This window comes from Ailuropoda melanoleuca, unplaced genomic scaffold (assembly GCF_002007445.2).
Source record: "Ailuropoda melanoleuca isolate Jingjing unplaced genomic scaffold, ASM200744v2 unplaced-scaffold11384, whole genome shotgun sequence".
Taxonomy (NCBI): domain Eukaryota; kingdom Metazoa; phylum Chordata; class Mammalia; order Carnivora; family Ursidae; genus Ailuropoda; species Ailuropoda melanoleuca.
The window spans coordinates 6,535,809-6,557,077 of record NW_023179820.1 but is presented as its reverse complement, the minus strand read 5'-3'; the positions used below and the strand labels follow the sequence as shown (position 1 = coordinate 6,557,077).

The 21,269-nt window shown below is 42.4% G+C and overlaps 1 long non-coding RNA gene across 1 annotated transcript; it reads left to right on the top strand.

Annotated features, from left to right (window-relative positions):
* Positions 1-219: 219 nt before the first annotated feature.
* On the top strand, positions 220-21,026 carry LOC117797708. Its single transcript, XR_004622662.1, has 3 exons — positions 220-799; positions 20,542-20,647; positions 20,921-21,026. It is a non-coding gene; the product is annotated as an uncharacterized LOC117797708 (long non-coding RNA).
* Positions 21,027-21,269: the final 243 nt, after the last annotated feature.

Here is a 21,269-nt window from a genome sequence, read left to right as displayed (position 1 = left end):
AGCCGTGTGCCCTCGGGAACGAGACGGAGACCGACCGCCCGAGCCCGGCGCGGGAACTTGGGGGGCTAAACTGAAGCTGGAAGCTGACCTGATTCAAAAATAACATCACGTCATTTCCTCCCCGTCCTCCAGAGCCTGCAGATGCTGAGAGGGCAGGGGAGTGGGAGTGCGAGGAGGGGGCGGAGGAGCTTTGGGGGGGGCTTGCAGGAAGGGGGTTGATCGACACGTTGAGAACGAGAGTTTGAGAAGCAGACTCAGGAATGGCCAGGACTCCCGCTTCCACAGTTTCCATTGACACTGGAAGGAAATGGTCCAGGAAAAACTAGCTTCGAGGGTCTACTGCGGAAAGGGGGTGTCAGGCGAGGCGCCGGCGCCTTTTTCTTGAACTAGCTCAAGCCTCTCTTGATCTTCCCATCAAAACTCTCGGCCCCTCCCTCGCCCCCTCCCGCTCCCCTTGCGGGCCGGAGCCCCTGCTGGCCCGTTGTGGAGTGGGTCAGTCGAGATTAGGAAGGAGCAGGGGCTGCTGGTGTCTGGGTGAGGCCGGGGGTGGGGCGTGGTGGAAAACTGTACTCACGAGCATGGGCGAGCTCTGCCCAGTGCAGGCGTCCTCTTCCGTGGGCAGGCGTCCCCCCGGGGGTCGTCTGGGCAGTGCCAGAGCTGCCCCCAGCAGGAGCGACAGGCGGCCTGGCCGCTCTCCCTGCCCTCTTGAGAGCCCGGCCGCTGGCAGGGAGCGAGCGGGAAGCAGGAGGGAGAAGTCCGGGCGCCGCTGGGGAGCCCCAGAAGGGGGTCGCCGGAGAAGGTGAGAGAAGAATCGCGCGAGGCCAGAGAGCGTGCTAGAAAGGAGGCTGAGCAGCTTCGGGGCAGCGGGCGAGTCTGGGAGCTGTGCAGGGCCGGCGGCAGGAAGGGTAAGAGGTAGGGGGAGAGAAACAAAACCAACGCACCATTACTGTTTGGTGTAGCTACAGGCTGAAGAAAATGGGCATTTAGTATCATACTACAGCATTTTGAGACTGTACTTTGGGGGTGCAAGAGAAGGTAGGTGAAAGCAAAAGGAAAGGCCTTTGGTTGGATTCTCCTTCCTCTTTCTCCTTTTCTCCCTCCTCCCCTCTCTCCTTTCTAACTCTCTGCTACTCATTGCGGTTATTGGACCAGCAGCTTTAATAACAACCAGCAGTTAATAACAACAGAATCTGGGACCCTATCGTGAACCATGGCACCAGAATCTGAATGTTAACATTCCCAGGGGGTTCATATGCACCTTAAATCTGAGATGCAATGTGCATCTGTATTCATACGTCTTGGTTCTTTAGGATTTCCTAGTGAGTGAACATCTCCTAGTTCCCTTTTGGAACTCTTGCTCTTCTCCCACTTTCCCTCTGACCTTTCCCACCTCCTAAAGTGCCTAGAGCTCTCCCTGCTGAGGCACTGAAGTTGGACTTTGTTACTAGGTTCCGTTGTGAGAGGTGTCTAGGGGGGAATTGATTAGTGTCAGAAGATTGAGCAATCCCAGACCCAGGATGGGTGGAAGAAGAGACTGGCTGATTTGACTTTGGTTGTGCTGGTGGCGTGGGTGGGATATCAGGACTGTGTTGGGTCTCAGGAGTGCACACTATGCAGGGCCCCTTTCCACACTATGCATCCATCTTATTCTCAGGAACACAGGCCTTTCCACCTTCCACTTGTTGCTTAGGCTATATAAACGGCCAGTGTAAAGGTAAAATTATTGTTATTATTTTCTTTGAAAGTAGAGGGTAGCATTAATTTAGAAGTCAGAAGCCCAGAGTTCTAGACTGAGCCTTGCAACCAACTCCACAGCTAACCTTGGGAAAGTCTTTTTATTCTTTGAATTTATCTGCTTCATTTTTTGAGTAAATGGATTGAACTCAGTGGCTTCTTAAGGTCACCTGCCTTGTCAGGCTCTCATTTTTGAGCTCTTAGAGCTTCTTGGTCCACTAACATTAAGAGAAGCTACAATCCAGAACCTAACTCAGCCAATCCAAACATCTCCCTCAAGCAAAACAAAAAGACAATTTAATCTGTTTGTGAAAAACAAGAGTGGTGGTTGCCAAGAAAATTAAAGGTGGAGGCGGGAAGCAGCGAATAAAAGTGACAGGGTGGCGAGGCGCGGGAGGGGGCTTGGCGAGCCGGGCGGGACGCGAGTCCCAAGGGCGCGGCGGCCGCTCTCCAGGGTCCTGAAGGCGGGAGCGGCCACGGGAGGCCTCCGTGGGCTTGGCTAGGTTCCCCGGCTCTGCTGTTGCCAGGCCCGGCATGTTTTCTTTGGGCGGTGGAAGTCTTGTGGGAAGCGACTGTCGGGAGGGAGGGAGGAAACCTAGCAACCCATTCTCATTCATGAGGCCCTTTCTGGGAAGCCGCCGAATGTGTTGGCTGATTTGTCTTTCGGTCGTTTGTATGCGCTCGGGGAAAGAGTGGAGGTTGGTTTGCATTTCCGAGTAAGTTCACACTGTTTCGCTTCCCCTTATTACCTTTTCCAGGAGAATGGGGTCTTTCTCCTAGTATTTTCATTCTCCACGTTCAGATGCTTCTCTCCCCTCCCCCGCTTTTTGGCACCATGAGTTTATTTTAGGGGTTGGACCTGAGAGCCAGGGAGGCTTCTGGAGAAGTGCCAACAGCTCTCGAGGCGGGGGGAAAATGAGAGATTTGGAAAACGCTCAGAGCCGGCCTTGGTGCCCAGCTTTAGTCTTGCCGGGGAGGAGGACAGGGGACCAGGCTCTTGGTCTGGGGTTGGGGTGGGTCCCCCGCCGGCGCCAATCGAGCTCGGATGCCGCGGGCAGCTGGGCTTGGGCGGGTGGCAGCTAGCTCCGTGCGCACCTGCCGGTGATGGTGGGCCAGCGGCCGCGTCTGCCCCGAGCGCGCTGCTGGATGGCAGCAGAAACCTAAGGGGATGCGAGCACCGGGGCCTGAAGGACCCCATGCAAAGGAAGTCAAGAAAGAACCGGTTCAGCCCCTGGCGACCCAGAGCTTGACTAAGCCCACGCGCGACCCTTCCCGACCAGCCTTCATGCGAGGGCTTGAGCAAAGCTTAAATCGCTGAAAACGAGCAACAGGCACACTTCTGCGACCCATACCCCATTCCTAGGGGCCCGAAGGAAGCTTCATGGGACTTCCGTGGGTCCCAGAATTTGCGTCTCCAGCTCATATTTTCAAAAAGTTTTGTGAGAATGTGTGAACCTGTAACCTGACCCTTCTCTCTTCTCCTCTCCCAAGTCCTTCTTCCCAAGTCACTTGCACGCCCCTTCCCCAGGCACGCTTCATTAAGCATTTTGCTTCGCTCCTTTGCTTCAAGACAGAGACGCTTGTGAGGAAAATAGTGGAAATATTCAGGCAGAATAAAAGTCTCAAACTCAGCCGCAGAAACACAAAGCCCCAGCTCCACTGCTCCTTTGGAGACATTCAGCTTTTACCCTTCCCTAGATTGGTCTTTTCTCTCAGCATCAGGAGCCTGCTTTCCAATTCTGGCCGGTGTCTGGAAACACTCTGCAGTCAGAGCGAGTCTGGTCAGGGACCACAGGCTTCCCTAACATGCAGGGGTGTGAAGCATGATAGGTGCAAGGTGCTGAAATCTGACTTCTTCTGGCCCTCCTGGCAAGGACAGAGCTCTGGGAGTATCAGGGTAGCCACAAAATTCCATCTGAGAAAAGTTATCTGAGGAAAGACCTTCAGCTGCCCACAGCACTCCAGAGATCTGTGTCTTCCTTTTAGGCCAGATTCTAGATGACAGTCTGAGGGTTTCACTAACATTAGCCACAAAACAGAATCATCTTGGAATCTGTATTCCTGAAAGCACTGATCCTTAGAAATCCAGAAGACTTAGGGAATACTTTATAAAGATCAAATATCCACTTCCCTAATTAATCATATTGGCTACTGAACCATGCAGAGGAGTTAATCACCACACCCAAATAAATATACACAAAGTCTCATCCTTTTAAAACACAAATCGAAAATTTTCATTCACCCTTAAATAGCGACATTTCATAAAAGAAACATCCATGGCAGGATTAAATTACTCTTAACCAAAAATTACTGAGAGCCTTTAGAATTAAAATCACAGTTAGAATAAAATTTAAAATTAGATTTAATTTTATGAGATGATCTATTTTTTTCCTGGACTCTTTTTTTAAAAAAAAAATCTGTTTGCTTTGGTTTAGCCTTATTATACATTTTTATTTTCCATTATTTGGAGAAACAATTCCTCCACTTGGATCTAAGAGTTGAATTGGCAGTGATTTAAAACTCTGATGGCAAGTCTTTGCTAGTGCTGACTATAAAGCATGCAGATTGGAAAGTGGCAAGATAAAAGATAGATCATGGATATTAGAGTCACAGGTTAATATTAATTCGAGGCCAACCAAACTATTAATAACTTGTTTCTATTAGGATTCACTTCAAATCTCAATGTTCTTAGTGAAAGTACAACTGTTAAAAAGAATATCTCTGTAGCTCATAATTAGTTCTGACTTCATCCATTCTTTTAATAACTTTTTAAATGGATCTATGCCTAGGACTTATATGAAGGTGTTGTAAGTCGATGTTACATAATGGAGCATTGATACTGAGGAAGGTGGGGCTAGGAACAGAAGTGGAAGGGACCAGAAATAAGGGCTACTTAGGTGACATGTATGTCTGGGGAAGGGAAACAATTTAGGTTCTGTCTGCTCAGTTCTTTCAGAGAAAACTGGGCCCTCTACCTTTCTCCTGGTGTTGTTAACTGAATGAGGAGCTTAAGATAGGTGGTGGATTTTTATTTGAATATATATACATATATTTATTTGAATTATATGCAACACTGAACTCTTGATTTTCCCTTCCAAACTTTCTCCTCCATCTCAGTGAATGGCAACATGATCATTTTTATTCAGGTCAAAAACACTGGAGTATCCCTTCTTCTTATATTCACAGCAATCACTCTGTGTTATAAGCTGAAGTGGGTCTCCCCCAAAATCATATGTTGAAATCCTAACCCCCAGTACTTCAGAATATGGCCTTATTTAAAAATAGGATGGTAGCAGGTATAATTAGTAAAGAAGAGTCATATTAGAATAGTATGAGCCCCTAATCCCATATGACTGGCGTCCTTATAAAAAGGAGAAATATGCCAGCAATCACACTACTTGGTATTTATCCTAAAGATACAGACATAGTGAAAAGGGGGCACATGCACCCCAGTGTTCATAGCAGAAATGTCCACAATAGCCGAACTGTGAAAGGAGCCGAGGTGCCCTTCAACAGATGAATGGATAAAGATGTGGTCCCTATATACAATGGGATATTACTCAGCCATCAGAAAGGATGAATATCCAACATTTGCATCAACATGGTTGGAACTGGAGGAGATTATACTAAGTGAAGTAAGTCAAGCATAGAAAGACAATAATCATATGGTTTCACTTATTTCTGGAACATAAGGAATAGCAGGGAGGACATTAGGAGAAGGAAGGGAAAAATGAAAGGGGGAAAATCAGAGGGGGAGATAAACCATGAGAGACTATGGACTCTGGGAAACAAATTGAGGGTGTCGGGGGGAAGGGTGTGGGGGGATGGCCTAGCCTGGGGATGGGTATTAAGGAGGGCATGTATTGCATGTAGCGCTGGGTGTTACACGCAAACAATGAATCATGGAACACTACATCAAAAACAAAGGATGTACTGTATGGTGACTAGCAACACAATAAAAAAATTTTTAACAAAAAGGAGAAATTTGGACACAGAGACACGCACCAGGAGACTGCCGTGTCAAAATGAAAGCAGAGATGGAGGTGATACACCCACAGGCCACGGAGTGCCAGAGATTGCCAGCAAACCATCAGAAATGAGGAAGAGGCGTGGAACAGATTCTCCCTCTGAAGAAATCCAGCTACAAGACTGACATAGAAACCCTGTCTCAGTTTCCAGCCTGTTGATCTACCCTGCAGGTTTTAGATCAAGACTGAAATACCAATTCTAACCTGAATTTCCAACTTGCTGGCTTGCCCTACAGATTTGAGACTTGGCAGCCAAAGCAAATGAATGAGTCAATTCCTTAAGATAAATCTCCTTCTCCCTCTCCCCACCACTCCTCTCCCCTCCCTGCTTCTCTCTCTCTCATTTTTTACCTATCACATACTATATATATCCTATAGGTTTTGGTTCTCTAGAGAACCTTGACTAATATTCTCGGGTACAGGTCTTATCATCATTCACCTGGACTATTGAATTATCCTCTTCCTGGTGTTTCTACTTCCCCTTTGCCTCATTTCCCCTTAAAATTGAAGCCAGGATTTTTCTTTAAAATCTAGGTCGGGCTATGTCACTCCGCAACTTCAAACTTTCTATTGGCTTCTTATTTCAGAGTAAAATCCAAAGTCCTTACATTAGCCCTCAAGGAATAGCATGAATGCTCCCATCCTACCATGAAGATCCCCTCTTCTTATACTGCTATTCTTGAAATATTGGTTTTGTATAGAACTTTTTACTATTTGGCATACAATGTATTTACTTCTTTGTTTGTATGATGAAAGTAGTCATTTTTTCTCTTTTGTTCATTGCTAGTGTCTAGAACACTGCTTGGCCCTTAACAAAGTGCTCAATAAATATTTGTAGGGCAAATGAATGCAAAACAAGCTCAAATATTAATCACTCAAAAAGCAATGGAATTCTGATGCATGCTACAACATGGATGAACTTTGAAAACTTGCTAAGTGAAAGAAGCTGGATGCAAAGGACAAAGATATGATTCCACTTACATGAGGTATCAAAAATAGGCAAATTCATGCAGTTAGAAAGTAGAACGGTGGTTACCAGGGGCTGGTGGGAGAGAAGAATGGAGAGTTACCGTTTAATGGATGTAGAGTGTACTGGTTGATAGAAGAGTTCTGGAAATGGACAGTGGTGATGGTTCTACAACCTTGTGAGTGTATTTAATGTCACTGAATGATACACTTAAAAATGGTTAAAATGGTAATTTATTTTATGCTGTTTATATTTTCCCACAGTTTTAAAAGAACATTAAAAACTCTTCACGGTGTGAGCTCAGAGGAGCCTGAGAATGTCCACCTGGTGGGGAAAAACAGCTGAGTAAATCACTCCTGATTTTGCCAGAATCTCTTGGGGTTCCCCCACTTTGATTTTTGCTGCCACTAGCTAAAAGTGTTTGCAAGATAGACATTGCCAACTCCCTTTCTATTCTAGAATGTAGTGGGGCATAGATTGTAGTATGTAGAGGTAGAAAGAACAGCTGAAGCAGGGTCCAAGAAAGGTCTTGTAGGCCACTCATTTCTTCATTCTTTCAATAAACATTTATCACGTGTCTCTTAAGTATCAGGCACTTTTCTGGATACTCTGGATTCAAAGTGAGTGAGGAAGAAAATGATCTACTCTTATAGTGTGGTGAAAGAGGGGATAGTAATCTATGGAGACTGAAGAGGGCAAGTAAGTCACGGCAAGGATTTTGGACTTTATTTTAAAAGCAATCAGAAGTCACTGAAAGATTTTAAGCAAGAAAGTGACATGATCTGATTTATATTTTTAAAAGACTCTTTTGGTGCTTTGTGTTGGAGTGAATTGGAAGGGGGTGCACATGAGAATAGTGAAAACAGGAGGCTTTGGAATGGTCCAAGTGAGAGAAGATGATGACTTGGACAGTAATGGGGATAAAATATAGAGCAATGGACAGAGATATGTTTTATAGAGAATTAATGGCACTTCAGATGGATTGAATGTGCAGACTGAGAAAAAGGGAATCAAAGATAATACCCTGTTCTGAGATGAGTGGTTGGGTGGCTGGCTGGAATGAGAAAGATGAGGGGGGAAATCAAGAATCCTGGTAAACATGTTTCCTAGATGCCTATGAGTCATTCAAAGAGAGCTGCTAAATAGCTTGCTGTAAAAGAGCCTTGAGCTCAGGGTAGAGGTCTGGGTGGGAGTCCAGGAGCTGTGCATTTAGGAGTTATTAGCATAAAATGGTATTTAAAGCTATTGGAATTGGGTAGGATTCCTAGAAAAAGATGAAAAAATAGAACTAGATTGAATCAATTTAAGGAGTTTGAACCACATCCAGATGGAAATGGGGAGCCACTGACAAAACTTAATCAGGGAATTAATAGGATCAGGTTTGTATTTTAGAAAGATCTCTCTGTCCTCTGGTGTTACTTAGAGGCAGGCATGACTGGAAAGAGAGACCAGGAAACATGCTGCTGCAATAATTTTGGGGGAGATGATAGTGAATGATCTAGAAAAATGTTAAATGCAGTGGGGATAACTAAATGAACAGATCAAGAGATAACTTTGAATACTGTGACCAAAATGTGCTGATCAATTAGAGGTGTGAAATGTGGACAAGAGCAAGGTCAAGGGTTATGCCTCCCATGTTGCTAGTTCAAAACCTGGTGGTTGATGGTACCCATTTTTACTGAGATAAAGAACTTAGGAGAATAAGAGTTTGGGCAAAGGTAAAGACAATTGCTAATTTTGAAGTGCCTGTTAGACACATAAATCTAGATGGTCAGTGGACTTTTGTAAATTCATGCATGGACTGCAGGAGACAGAGCCTGAGTGGAGTCATCAGTCCATAAGCTGTCTCAGAGCCTTTGACGCTGCCCAGATCAGCCAAGGAGAACAAGTCCAGTGAGAAGAGAAAAGGACCAAGGATGAAAACTTAGGGAACTTCCAATATTTCAGAGGCAGTAAAGGGAAAGGAAGTTTTAAATGAGACTGAAAGGGAGCAGCCAGGGAAGAAGGGAATAAAACAAAAGGGACATCATCTATTATGTTCCAGACTCTGGTTAATGTTATGTCATTTATTTCTTTTTTGTAACCCTGCAAGCAGGTATTGATCTCCTCTCCATTTTACAGAAGACCATATTGAGACTCAAGTGAAATAAGTTGGCCAAAGACATTTATCCAGAAAACAGCCGAAAAAGTTTGAAGGAATTTAAACAAATCTTGGACTATCAAGTTTCTACCCTTCAGTCGTTAACAAAAGGAATGAATCTCGTGTGCGCATGCACCCATGTACATATATTTGTATATACATAGAGTATCTCTAGGAGGATACAAAGAAGCTGGTAAGACTGAAGAGTGGTTGCCTTGGGTGGATCGGGGAATAGAGGTTGGCGACTGGCCAGATGGAGACTTACTATGTTGTATACACTATTAGGCTCTGTATTGTTGTAATAAAGTCTGTAATAAAGAGTTGGTGCTTTTCTTTCTTTCTTTCTTTTCCTTCCTCCCTCCCTCTCTTTTTCTTTCTTTCTTTCTTTCTTTCTTTCTTTCTTTCTTTCTTTCTTTCTTTCTTTCTTTCTTTCTCTCCTCTCTCTCTCTCTCTCTCTCTCTCTCTCTTTCTTTCTTTCTTTCTTTCTTTCTTTCTTTCTTCTTTCTCTTTCATGCTTGACTGTTGACAGTTTTCAGTCCCCACTACTCTCCTTTCCCTTCTGCCCCATCCAGGCAAACTGATAGGACCGCCTAGATGCTTTCTCCTTTGGCACCTGCAGGAAGTTCAAGCCATGCAAGTCTTGGCTTTTGCAAAGGAGAACCCTCAATTCCAGCCCCACCATAAAATCCCAAGCTGCTCGCCTTCTGTTCTCTCCAGCCATTTTTGGACCTGTTAACAAGCATCCTACCTTGCTCTCCTCAGAGGGCCTCATTATGGGAGTAACACACCTCTCTCTACTCTCTTGGTATTTGTGTGTCCTCATTGGTCTGGACAACTGAACCAAATTTAGGGTGTGTGTGTGGGAGGGTCCGTTCTTCCTGTGTAGAATGCAACAATTGTATTAGGTCACAAGTGTAAGGCTGGACTAGTCTGATTTTGAATATTCCAGTTAAAAAATAAAAATTAACTAGCACATTTTTAAATGGTAAGAATAAAAAATGGTCCATGTACAAAGACCTAAGATTTTATTTTATTTTATTTTTAAAGATTTTATTTATTTATTTGACAGAGATAGAGACAGCCAGTGAGAGAGGGAACACAAGCAGGGGGAGTGGGAGAGGAAGAAGCAGGCTCATAGCCAAAGAGCCTGATGTGGGGCTCGATCCCATAACGCCGGGATCACGCCCTGAGCCGAAGGCAGACGCTTAACCGCTGTGCCACCCAGGCGCCCCCAAGACCTAAGATTTTAAGATCCATATGGGCCTTCTCCACCATATTTCTTATCTGCTGGCTCATTAAAAAGGCTGAGAAAGAAAAGGAAACTAAAATGAACTGAAATCTTTGCTCTTTCTTCCATACTATTCTATATCTCTAGAGATCATGAAGGGAATTGTTGTTACGTAAAATATCAGAAAATCGAAAAGAAAAATTCAGAATGAATTTTTGAAGCTTAGGGATGTTTTTCTGGAATATCCAACTCTATAAAAATTGCATTTGTCCAAACTACCATATTTTTAAAAATAATGGATTCTTACAATTAAAAAATGCCTACATGTATTTAAGTATGTATATGTATATATCCAAGCAAGGTATTCCTGGGGTATAGTAAGCAGTACTCTAACTTACAAATTTAACTTAAAATCCCTACTATATTTTGCATTCTTATTTTTATCATATTTTTGACATATTTTACCCCGATGTGCAAACACTTACAAAATGTTCTCATACATGCATCTCACTACTCACCACCCCCTTCCTTATTTGGTGAGGAAGCTACAGACCAGTGAGCTCAGATGATTTCTGTTAGGGTGGCAAGAAACAGAACTGGGCCACCAAGTAGTACTTCCTGACTGTGTGCTTCTTGACCCATATCCAGGAGACGTGGTTGTTATTTACTGATGACAGTAACGAGGATTGACAGCGACAGTGAACAAGGACAGCGATACTGTTGATTCATATCTCCAAATGCCTCTGATGGCTGCTCAAGTAGTTAAGTGCCTTTGACCACATTATTTCTTTTAGACCAAAATTCCAATTTCCCTTCCTTCTTCCACCCAGCAAGTCATGAGCATTCCATGACTAGCTTGCTTCCAAACTGCGCTTGGAGATTGAACGCCTGACTTCAACTCTATAGACGCTGGGTCAGTTAACCACATGGCTGTTCATTCTATGGTTTCCTTAGTAATACAGTTACTTCTCTGAGGTCCTAAAAGGACAGTATAGCTTTATAATAGCCTGATTTACCTAAAACTAAAGAACAGTATTTTAAGCCATAACAGAGAAGCCCCTAACACTTTAGATACAGTAAAGAATACCCACCAAAGTGAAGGCTGTAGGACAATCTGCCTCACATGGTGTCACACGCCTTTGGTAAGTTAAATCCATGGAGTGCAGAATATTGATATTCTGAAATGAAATATGATGTAGTCGAAACTCTGTATAATTTATAAAGTCCCTATTTAATTATTTTTTCAAGAGCGCTTCTAATCTTAGTGCAGCTAAACTTTGCACAATGATTGACAGAGTCTAATATAATTGTAAATCATACCTTTATTTTTCAGTTCATATGCAGTTTCTCCTAAGAAGATATAGAACAGGTCAACAAGGGTTCATATTGTAATGTTTCATCCTAAGGCTTTTCAAGGATTGGTGTCAGTAACTATGAGGAATGAAAAACCCTGTCATCGAAATCCCAAGAGCCAGTGGAAGCAAACAGAAGCTTGAAGGACGCAAGCGTGAGAAATTCAGGGGACGGGGCTGCTCACATAACCAGAGGTCTTCTTTATCTTAAGTCATCTGTTTATAAAAGTTTCCAGCACTGCTTTCATTTGAATCCTAACATTTTCTGGGGGCTCTGTTTTTCCCCTGGGGTGCCTAGAGGGAAGAAGGGAGAAGGTTGGCAAAAGCACAGAGTAGTGGAAAAGCCACAGAAGGAGGAAGGGGTGGCAGAGTCAGGAGACGGAGGCCCTACCGGCCATGTCCCTTGCAACTTTGGATAAGTGGGCTTCAGTTTCCTTTTCTGCACAGATGGATTTAGTGGAGAGGGTCTCTAGGGCTTCCAAAGAGCTGATTTCTGGGTTCAGTGTGGGGCCTATTCTCTGATACATAATCACTTTCCGTTGTTCTCTCTTGGGACTCCTTCCCCAACACATGGAAATGTGCGTGTGTATGTGAGTGTGCATGTGCACGTGCATACACACACACACAGACACACACACTAACCCTGTACTTTAGAGCAGAGAAGCAGAGCAGAATCCAGAGGGAGCTCTGGAGACCAGCATGCCTCCCCAGGCAAGCACTTATCAACATTCCCGTTGCGACTTCCCCAGCTCACTTAATTCAATTATAGCATCCTCCTCAACAGTTTCCACCTCGGAGCTTGCACAGCGCCTCAGTCCACTCTAACCTGTCCCCCACCCTGCAGAAGGAGTGATCTCTCTAAAAGGCAAGTGCGATCATGTTACTCCCCTCCCTCTAACCATTCACTGACTCCTCATTTCTCTGTAGGCCCGGATGTAACACATAGACCTTTTGCTATTTGATCTGTACTCTCATTCACTTTTCTTTCCCACTATTAATTTGCACTCAGTTCCAACTATATTAAGGTTCCTCAGCTCCTAAAATCCCCTTGTTCATGTTCATTCCTGGATCTTTGTAAACATTCTCCTGCTGAATCATTACCCGTTCATAATCTGCTCCTCTTCCCTCCCAGCGCAGTCTCTTACTTAGCCTTCAAGTCTCAGCTTAGGTGCTGTTTCCTCCAGGAAGCTCTCCCAGTTTGGGTTAGCTGCCCGTACTCTTTCTCTTATCACAGCATTTCCTGCACTGAATTGTGATAGTTTGTGAGGGTCAGGACTTTGCTCTTATACAGACCTGTGTCTCCAAAACCTAAAGCAGTACTGAGACATAATGTGTGTTCAATCAGTATTTCTTAAATGAATGAACTTAGACATGACGTGATCTGGACTTGATAACTGTTGAAGCTGGGTAATGTGTACATCGAGTTCTATTATGCCATTATTTACTATGCTATTTTCTCTGCTTTTATGTATATTTGACATTTGTTGTAACAAAAAGATTTTTAAAAAAGATTTTATTTATTTATTTGAGAGAGAGAGAGCATGAGTCGGGGGAGGGACAGAGGGAGAAGAAGTCTCCCTGGGATCATGACCTGAGCCGAAAGCAGCAGCCCAACTCACTGAGCCATCCAGGCGCCACATAATAAAAAGATTTTTCAAAAGACATGATTTTTAACTTCTAAACAATGTATCTCAAATCTTTTTAAATTGTAATAGACAAGAGAAATAGTGGAGTAGAAGCTGCCACAATTCCATGTGCAAGCCTCCTGGGCATGAGGTTTGCTACAATGGCTGTTCAGAGAAGGTGTGATGTGAAAGGGAACACAGGCAGGTCTTCCTATAGGAGCCTGCCCTCCGTTTGTCCCCATGGTCCCAGGCCGGATCCACCCATTTCACACTGGTGGAGCACAAAAATCAACAAGCAAGATGGCAAGAACAAGGGAAGACATTGTTCTGTCCAAAGTGGAAATTTGTCACAGGGCTCAGGAAGGCTGCATGGGCTTTGTAGCTTTTCCAGTGGTTCCTAATAAACCAGGCTTTGTGTGAGTCTCACTCAGGCTGCACAGGACCCTGTCCTAAGGCTTTCTCTCTCCTCTGGCTTGGCTGCCGGGAGAACTTGTTAGCCCTCATTGATTTCTTTGAGTTGGACTCCACTGAATTGGATTGCTTTGCTTTCCATTTTAAAAGGGGTATTTTTCTTGAGGAAGCTGGAAGTTGGCACGGACTTGAAATTTCATATTTTGAAACCATTCAGGATCCATAACTATCATTAATTTCCTTCATGGCACTTGAGACATTTGGCTGAAGAAAGAATCTAACAACGGCCTTAGCTTAAAGAGGCAGAGAAAACTCAATATTTCACCCATGTGGTGGGAACAAAGTAGGAAAATAATAAATTTCTATCTGTTAATCAATTGGCAAATCAGTATTAACTGGGCTCTTAGTATGTGCCCAGTGCGAGTGAGGCTCCATCTGTAGATGGGAATAATTAGATTAACTGTTGTGGGGGAAACTGGGTACAAGTCAAACGTGGGTTCTCTAGGACAGCAGCACAGGACCAGCGGGAAGCCTGGACCCATGGATACAGATTGTTTTTTAAAAGTCAAAGTATCTGATTAAAAAAAAAACTAATAAAATTACGTGCAAGAGGTATTTTTTTCTTAATTTTATACATGATAAAACCAAGACAGAATTAAGACCGACTTGGACCTGAATCCAAAAACCAGTTCTTGCCAGTACAAAGACATTACTGTTATGTCATCATACTGCCTGGTTTGTGCCTGCGTACACCAAAAAGATGCACATAACTGAGCTTCTTCATCTGGGATAAAGAATGTCTTCAAGTAATCAGACTTCCGTCAGTTACAACTGAGCCGCAAGTTTTACTAGTTTGAGATCCTGCAATGCTGTGCTGTCCACCAGATGTCAGCATTTACCATTCTTTCACTCCCTTGGGTCTTGCTGTTACAAAGTATTAGGTCCCAAGAGCCCTGTCTTGCCCTTGGGCTCCTCAAAATGGTTTTTGCAGCTGGGCATGAGGTGAAGGGCTGTGTGCCATGAGGTGAGGGCGCTGCTGAGTGCTGAATCTTGACTCAGTGAGAAGGAATTTGAAAATGTCATAAGCTCTCTGCTGCCCTGATTTTCTAAAATCCAAAGGTATTCAATTTTTCTCTGCTCCTTTGTGGTTTCATGTATCTAAAAACCAGCTCATTTCTGATGGATGAGCCAAGCAGAGTTATAACCTGGCCTTTGGCCAAGACTGCACAGAAAAAGAGGAGGTTTTAAAGGTCTAGGAGGACGCCAGGAATGCCGCGGCTTCTCTGTAATCAGCAGCAGAAGCCAGTGCCAGATGCGACTGGGATTTGGACCAGGCCGGAGTATGGCTTCTGAGAAGTGGCCAGAAATAGCCCCAAACACCAGGTCTCTCTTCTGCTCAGCTTCTATATGCCTCAGATTACACTACTGCAAGTTCATCCTTGTGGATCTAATATTACCATTCCTTGTAGATTTCGTGAGCAGGAACAATCTATGAATTCATTTATATCTAAGTGCAAATGAATTTGAACCTAATTTTTTTTCTAATGGGAGAGACCAGGCCAGAATGAAAAATGGGGTACCTTGGGGATGCTTGGAAATGTGGAGGAAAGGTTTAAGGTGAGGGGTAGGGGAAAGAGCGAGGGTGACAAACTTCTGTGATCTCCCAGGCTGGCCCAGGCTAATGGACATGGTGCCTGGGAGACCTTCTGCTTTCTGTCCCTCATACCCTCCGCATCTCCACCTTTCTGTTTCAAATGTTGCGAAGAATGCACAGAAGACAATGATTGGTCCCCCAAAGCCTGGAATCCCTTAGGGGCCAACAAATGATGGAAGATGCCTGTCTTTCTTTTCCAAAATTGCCACTCTGGGAAAGGGGAAGCTTACTGACCTTGATGACACCAGCAAGTTGTTAAAAATAGTCAGTTTGTAGATATTTTTAAAGAGAAGACAAACATGGGGAAAAGGAAGCAATAGTAGCTGGCTTTTATTTGCTAATCACATGCTTATTTTTCAATCTAGCAAACTTGTTCTGTAACAGAAGTGTCTATATAATTAAGTGCATGTCCTCCTTGGCGATGCTCATGGTGGTAAAGCTCTCTCCTCAACTGAAAACTTCAAAAAATATACCCTTCAGAACATGTGACATTCTGGGCAAATGGTCACAGATGAAAGTCTTAAATAAATGGGGTTCACTCTAACTTGCAGAAGCAGAGAGAGCAGATTTATTACAGAATGGAGAAATGTGTGAAATTGGTAATATCAAATGCTTTGATCATTTTTTTCTAGTAATGTTTTATTCATTCCATTTGGTCATTTCTGCTCAACTATTCTTATACAACCTCAGGCAACCTTTAATGATAGTTTATAGGTAAAGAAGTTCATGTAGCAGTGTGTCTGGGTTACTGGATTACCCGGACTGACTAAAGGGAGCACAGCAGATCACACAAAAACCTCATGGTCTCCCGTGTCTGGTGGAGGAGGGGGTTTGTCTGGTGACTCCAGACTTCAGTTGCTGTGGGGCCCACCCACAGATCTTTGCTAAATTGGGGATAAATGGAGGAGATGTGTGGATTTATCTCTGAAATGTGATTGTAAAGCTTGCAAGTGATAGATACAAAAATGCCAGATCTCAAACGTCCAAATTAGCACCATCTTCTTCAAGCGTCATGGTTACTTTGGGAGGCTGTACACTGGTTCAAAGTTGCAGTCACTCAAAATGTGCTGGTCAACTCCTCTAAGATTGTCTCTCAGCCTACAGAAGGACAAGAACAGATTGATCCAGGGGTAGATACCAGACCCATACTGGGCCAGATTCTATCTCTTGGGAGTTGGAAATGAGGACATGGAGATGCAAAGATGAGAGACTGCTTTTTGATGCTGAGCTGGCTTTCTAGCACCTTCCATAGACTCCTAGGCTCAGGTTCCTGAACTGCCAGGCTCCTGCCTTCCTGCTGTTTCCTTTTGTCTTCTGGTCATACACAGTTTGAATGGGCAGTTACCAAAATGTGTTGAGACTATGCTTATGATATTTTAGTCTTATTTCAAATAAAAGTCCTTGGAATGCTCTATCACTTGAAAATGAATCCCTAGAATTTTTAGTGCTGAGAATTCAAAATTTTGTAAGCACAACATATTCTCATGGAAAAACATATTTCGTTACATCATTGATGTCAAATGAAATTACTTATGTAGTTTGCAGTTTGGGTTTCATTCTTGAATATTTGAAATATATTCCAATAGACACTGCAGGGTTTAAACTAAATATTACCTGTCAGCATATGTGCTTCATTTTAAAATGTCTTTTTTCAGTCATTTTATATGCAGTAACTATGAAACCATTCTACGGACATTTCTAAAATAAACTCCCACATGACACAGCCTAATCTGAATTGCTTTTACCCACAGAATGGAAATACATCGTTCATACAGAACTTATAACAACAAGTTTACTATCAAAGGCTCCCAGTAAAGTTCATCAACATCTTTGCCTTCTAAGAAAGCAAAACTTTAATGTAAATTTCTTAAGATATTTGCAGTTTTTTAATGATTTTGTAAAGGCTGGCTTGATTTTTTTTAAGTTTATTTATTTTTTTCTAGTAATCTCTACACCCAGTGTGGGGCTCGAACTCACGACCCTGAGATCAAGAGTTGCATGCTCTTTTGACTGAGCCAGCCATGTATGTGCCCCAAGGCTGGCTTGATTTCGACATGAAAGCCAACAACATGGCTTTGTGAGATCTTTTGAATAGGGGAAATGAGACTTAGATATATTTTTTCCTAACCAATAATTTAAAATCTGAGCATTATAAGATTTATGAAAAAAAGCCCAAACCGTATAATGAGGCCAACCCGGACTTTTACAGTATGTTTTTAATACTTCCAGACAGGATCTTTTGCCATTTTTATTTTTTATTTTTACTTAATTATTATTATTTAGGATCTTTTGCCATTTTTATATTTTATTTATTTATTTTTTTAAAGATTTTATTTATTTATTTGACAGAGACAGAGACAGCCAGCAAGAGAGGGAACACAAGCAGGGGGAGTGGGAGAGGAAGAAGGAGTCTTCTAGCGGAGGAGCCTGACGTGGGGCTCAATCCCATAACACCGGGATCACGCCCTGAGCTGAAGGCAGATGCTTAACCGCTGTGCCACCCAGGCGCCCCTCTTTTGCCATTTTTAAAGGTTTTTCTGAAAGGTCAAGATCAGTTGTGCTATCCAATGAATGTGTGAAGTGTGTGCTAACAGCTCCCACTGTGGTATAAATAGATATATGGAAGTTGTATTTATGTATTTATGTGTCTATTTGTTGTTTAATTTCAAAGGGTAAATTCTAAGCTCCAGTCTTTGTGATTAAAAAAATATTTTTATTATGTTAATTTTCAAATAAAAAAAACCCAGAGCAAATACACTCTCGAACTCTCATATCCATCACTCAGCATCAACATATTGCCAATTCTGCTTCATCTCTTACTCCTCCTTATTCCCCACTTCCCCTGTTATTTTAAAGGAAGTCGAAGGTCATATGTCATTTCTTCTGAAAGCATTTCCTCTTGCCTCTTTGGGACTGAAAAAAAAAAAAAAAACATAACCACAGTTTCTTCTGACTTCCTTCTACCGGACATGAGGAATACGACTGTTGTTTCTCCTCTCCTCCCTTCCTCTCTGTGTGTCTGTGAATTTAATTTGGAGTTGTAAGCCCCTTCCCTCATTCATTTCTCTTTTCTTTTTATAATATAACCAAACTTTTAACGAATAATCATATTTTGCAGTCTCTTTTTATGTCTAATATCTCCATCTGAGCGACTGTTTCAATAATTACTGTCAATCCTTGCCAACTGTGACTTCCATATTTTTCATTGCTCTGAAACATATTTTCATGTGACTTATACGTGTGGCTGTGTCATAATCTGTATACTTGCATATCTTAAAATGTCTTTGTCTTGAGTTAAGGCATGAATGACACTTGCTTATAAATAATTCTTGGGACATAAAGTTTTTTTCTTCAAAGCTTTCTTACTGTAATTCAGTTGTCTTCAGTTATCTAGTCAGAGAATTGTAAGGTAAAGGTCCTTCTTGTTTCCTTATAGGTAATCTTATTTTTTCCTCTCTTAATTTTTTTTTTAAAGATTTTATTTATTCGACAGAGAGACAGCCAGCGAGAGAGGGAGGGAACACAAGCAGGCGGAGTGGGAGAGGAAGAAGCAGGCTCATAGCGGAGGAGCCTGATGTGGGGCTCGATCCCATAACGCCGGGATCACGCCCTGAGCTGAAGGCAGACGCTTAACCTCTGTGCCACCCAGGCGCCCCTCCTCTCTTAATTTTTGAAATTCGAACATTTGAACATTCCATGAGGATATTTCTAGGGTTAGTTCTATTTTCATTAAATTTGCTTGTACTACATATGTCTTCTTAGAGTATTGTCTGAAATCTTTATTACATCGGAAATATAAAATTATGTTTAAAGAAAACTTGATGATTGTTGTTTCATCTACTCAGATCCCACTTACATCTATTCCCTTTATCTGTCCCGAAAGTGAATTTCCAAGATATGACCTTCCTATCTATTATGTTTTCATCATTTTAATTTCTTTATCTTTCTCCTCTGTGTTGTGACCGACTTTCTTAAATATACTTTTCTATTTTGATGGTCTTAGTCGGCTCTTAAATCTCCTTCCCTCCTTCCTTCCCTTTTTAAATCAATGACTGCATGTCTTATCTCCATTAAAACTTACTTTTCTTTTTGGTGACACCTCAGTAACTTCAGAAATGCAACATCTGCTTGAATATTGTAATGAATACAACACAGGTATATATTATTAAAATACTGCCTCTATTTTGTACAGGAGTGTGCCATGGTAGTACAGTCAACCCAGAGCCAAAGCCACCCGTAGCAGCAGAAAACACTCTGGCTCAGGAGGGAGAATCTCCCAGCAGTGGTATAGACAGACATGGGGCTGCAGTGACACTTGGTTATGAATAATTCTTGGGACATAATGTTTTTTTCTTCAAAGCTCTCTTTCCATAAATCAATTTTCAGTTATTTAGAGCTTCAGCAAATTATAAGGTAAGAAAAGAAGCACTATGTGGGTTTTCCACTCAAGCGGTAGCGTCCTGCCCTTGCATATTTAGGACTCTCTGTGGCCATGCCACAGTACCCTGGAAGATAAGAAGTATTATGCTAAGCGAGATAAGTCGGGCAGAGAAAGACAGATACCATATGATTTCACTCATAGGTGGAACTTAAGAAACAAAAAAAGAGTGAACAACAACACAATAATAAAAGATAGCTATACTCTGTTTGCCTCACCTGAGCACCCTAGACAGGTACTAGAGGATTGCCAATTAACATTTGCATGCTAACTGTGGGAGATACAGTCACAACGAACTTCCAAATGAACCTTTTCTGAAGAGGTTTGAGAGCATCTCAGGTATTAAACTAATTATTACAGAATTCTCTTCAGAGGGACTTCAAAGAATAAGAACCGATTTTTATCCTTCTTATTGAACTTACTTTCACAAATGGAGGCAAAAAAATAATTTTCTCTTCCAAATATATTAATGTTAAGGTATTGGATACCAGAAGCATAATTCCTTTTTACTAAGATTTTTTTTCTTCTTTTCGGTATCCTTTTCATCACACAAAACTCCATTGTCTTTGTAGCTACCTTTTTGGGCCTTGACATTTATTTTTCTCCTCTTAGTGCATAACGTCTCAAAACAAATGCTTTGATCAGCTGCTCAAGGGATCACACGTCTGGAATGGGGGCACTTAGAAGCCTATGCTCTTAGAGGCGCATTGATGTTGGAATGATACGAAAAATAATTCTGTGGAGGGGCACCTGGCTGACTTAGTCCATAGGGCACGAGACTCAGTCTCCGGGTAAAAAAAAAGTGATTTTGTGGAAACAACTTTCTTGTCTAAGCTCTGACCGTGTTTATTACCGAAGAAGAATGCATTGACACATATACATATAAATCTATATCGATAGATGGATTTTACTTCTTGTAAGTGTGGCTTTAATGCTTTCTCTCTTTCTCATGTCTGTCACTTAGGAAGAGTGATTGGCCCAGGGGATACCCTGCCTCCCACTTGCACTCCTTGCCCTGAATGAAAGGAAGCAAAAATCCTGATGGAGAAAAAAAATTCTGCTGAAGATGGGTGTGTGATTAGGTGGACGGGGATATTAATTTATTTTGTAGTAAATTAGTGGCCCATGTTGGGGTACTTTGGGGTGAATGCACAGGGAAAACACTATAAGTCTGGCTTCAAGCCTATGAAATTAAAGCCTACTTTCTAAATCACTATCAGAAGCTATTGAATTAGTAATAAAATCAGTTCCAAAAAAACCCCCTAGGTTCAAATCACCACTCAGATGACTTCACACATGTAACCAACAACATTTCCAAAGTTGTTTTCTCATCTCTCACACAGGTCTCATGACACGAGTGCTACCGACCCAGCAAAACTGGTGAAGGATCCAAATGAAAGAACAACTGAAGGAACTGCAACAATAAATGTAGGCAACACTGTGTTGGTATCATCAGTCTGACTGCCTTTGTTTTCTTTTAACTTTTTATTTTGAGATAATTATAGATTCATCGTAAGTTCCAAAAGAGAATGTGCAAAGTGGTCCCAGGCACATTTGGCTCAGTTTTCCTAATGGAAACTGCATAACTCTTGTACAGTATCAGAGCCAGGAAACTGACATTGGTACGATTCCTAGAGCTGATTTACATTCCCCGAGTTTTACAAGCACTCGTGTGTGTGTGTGTGTGTGTGT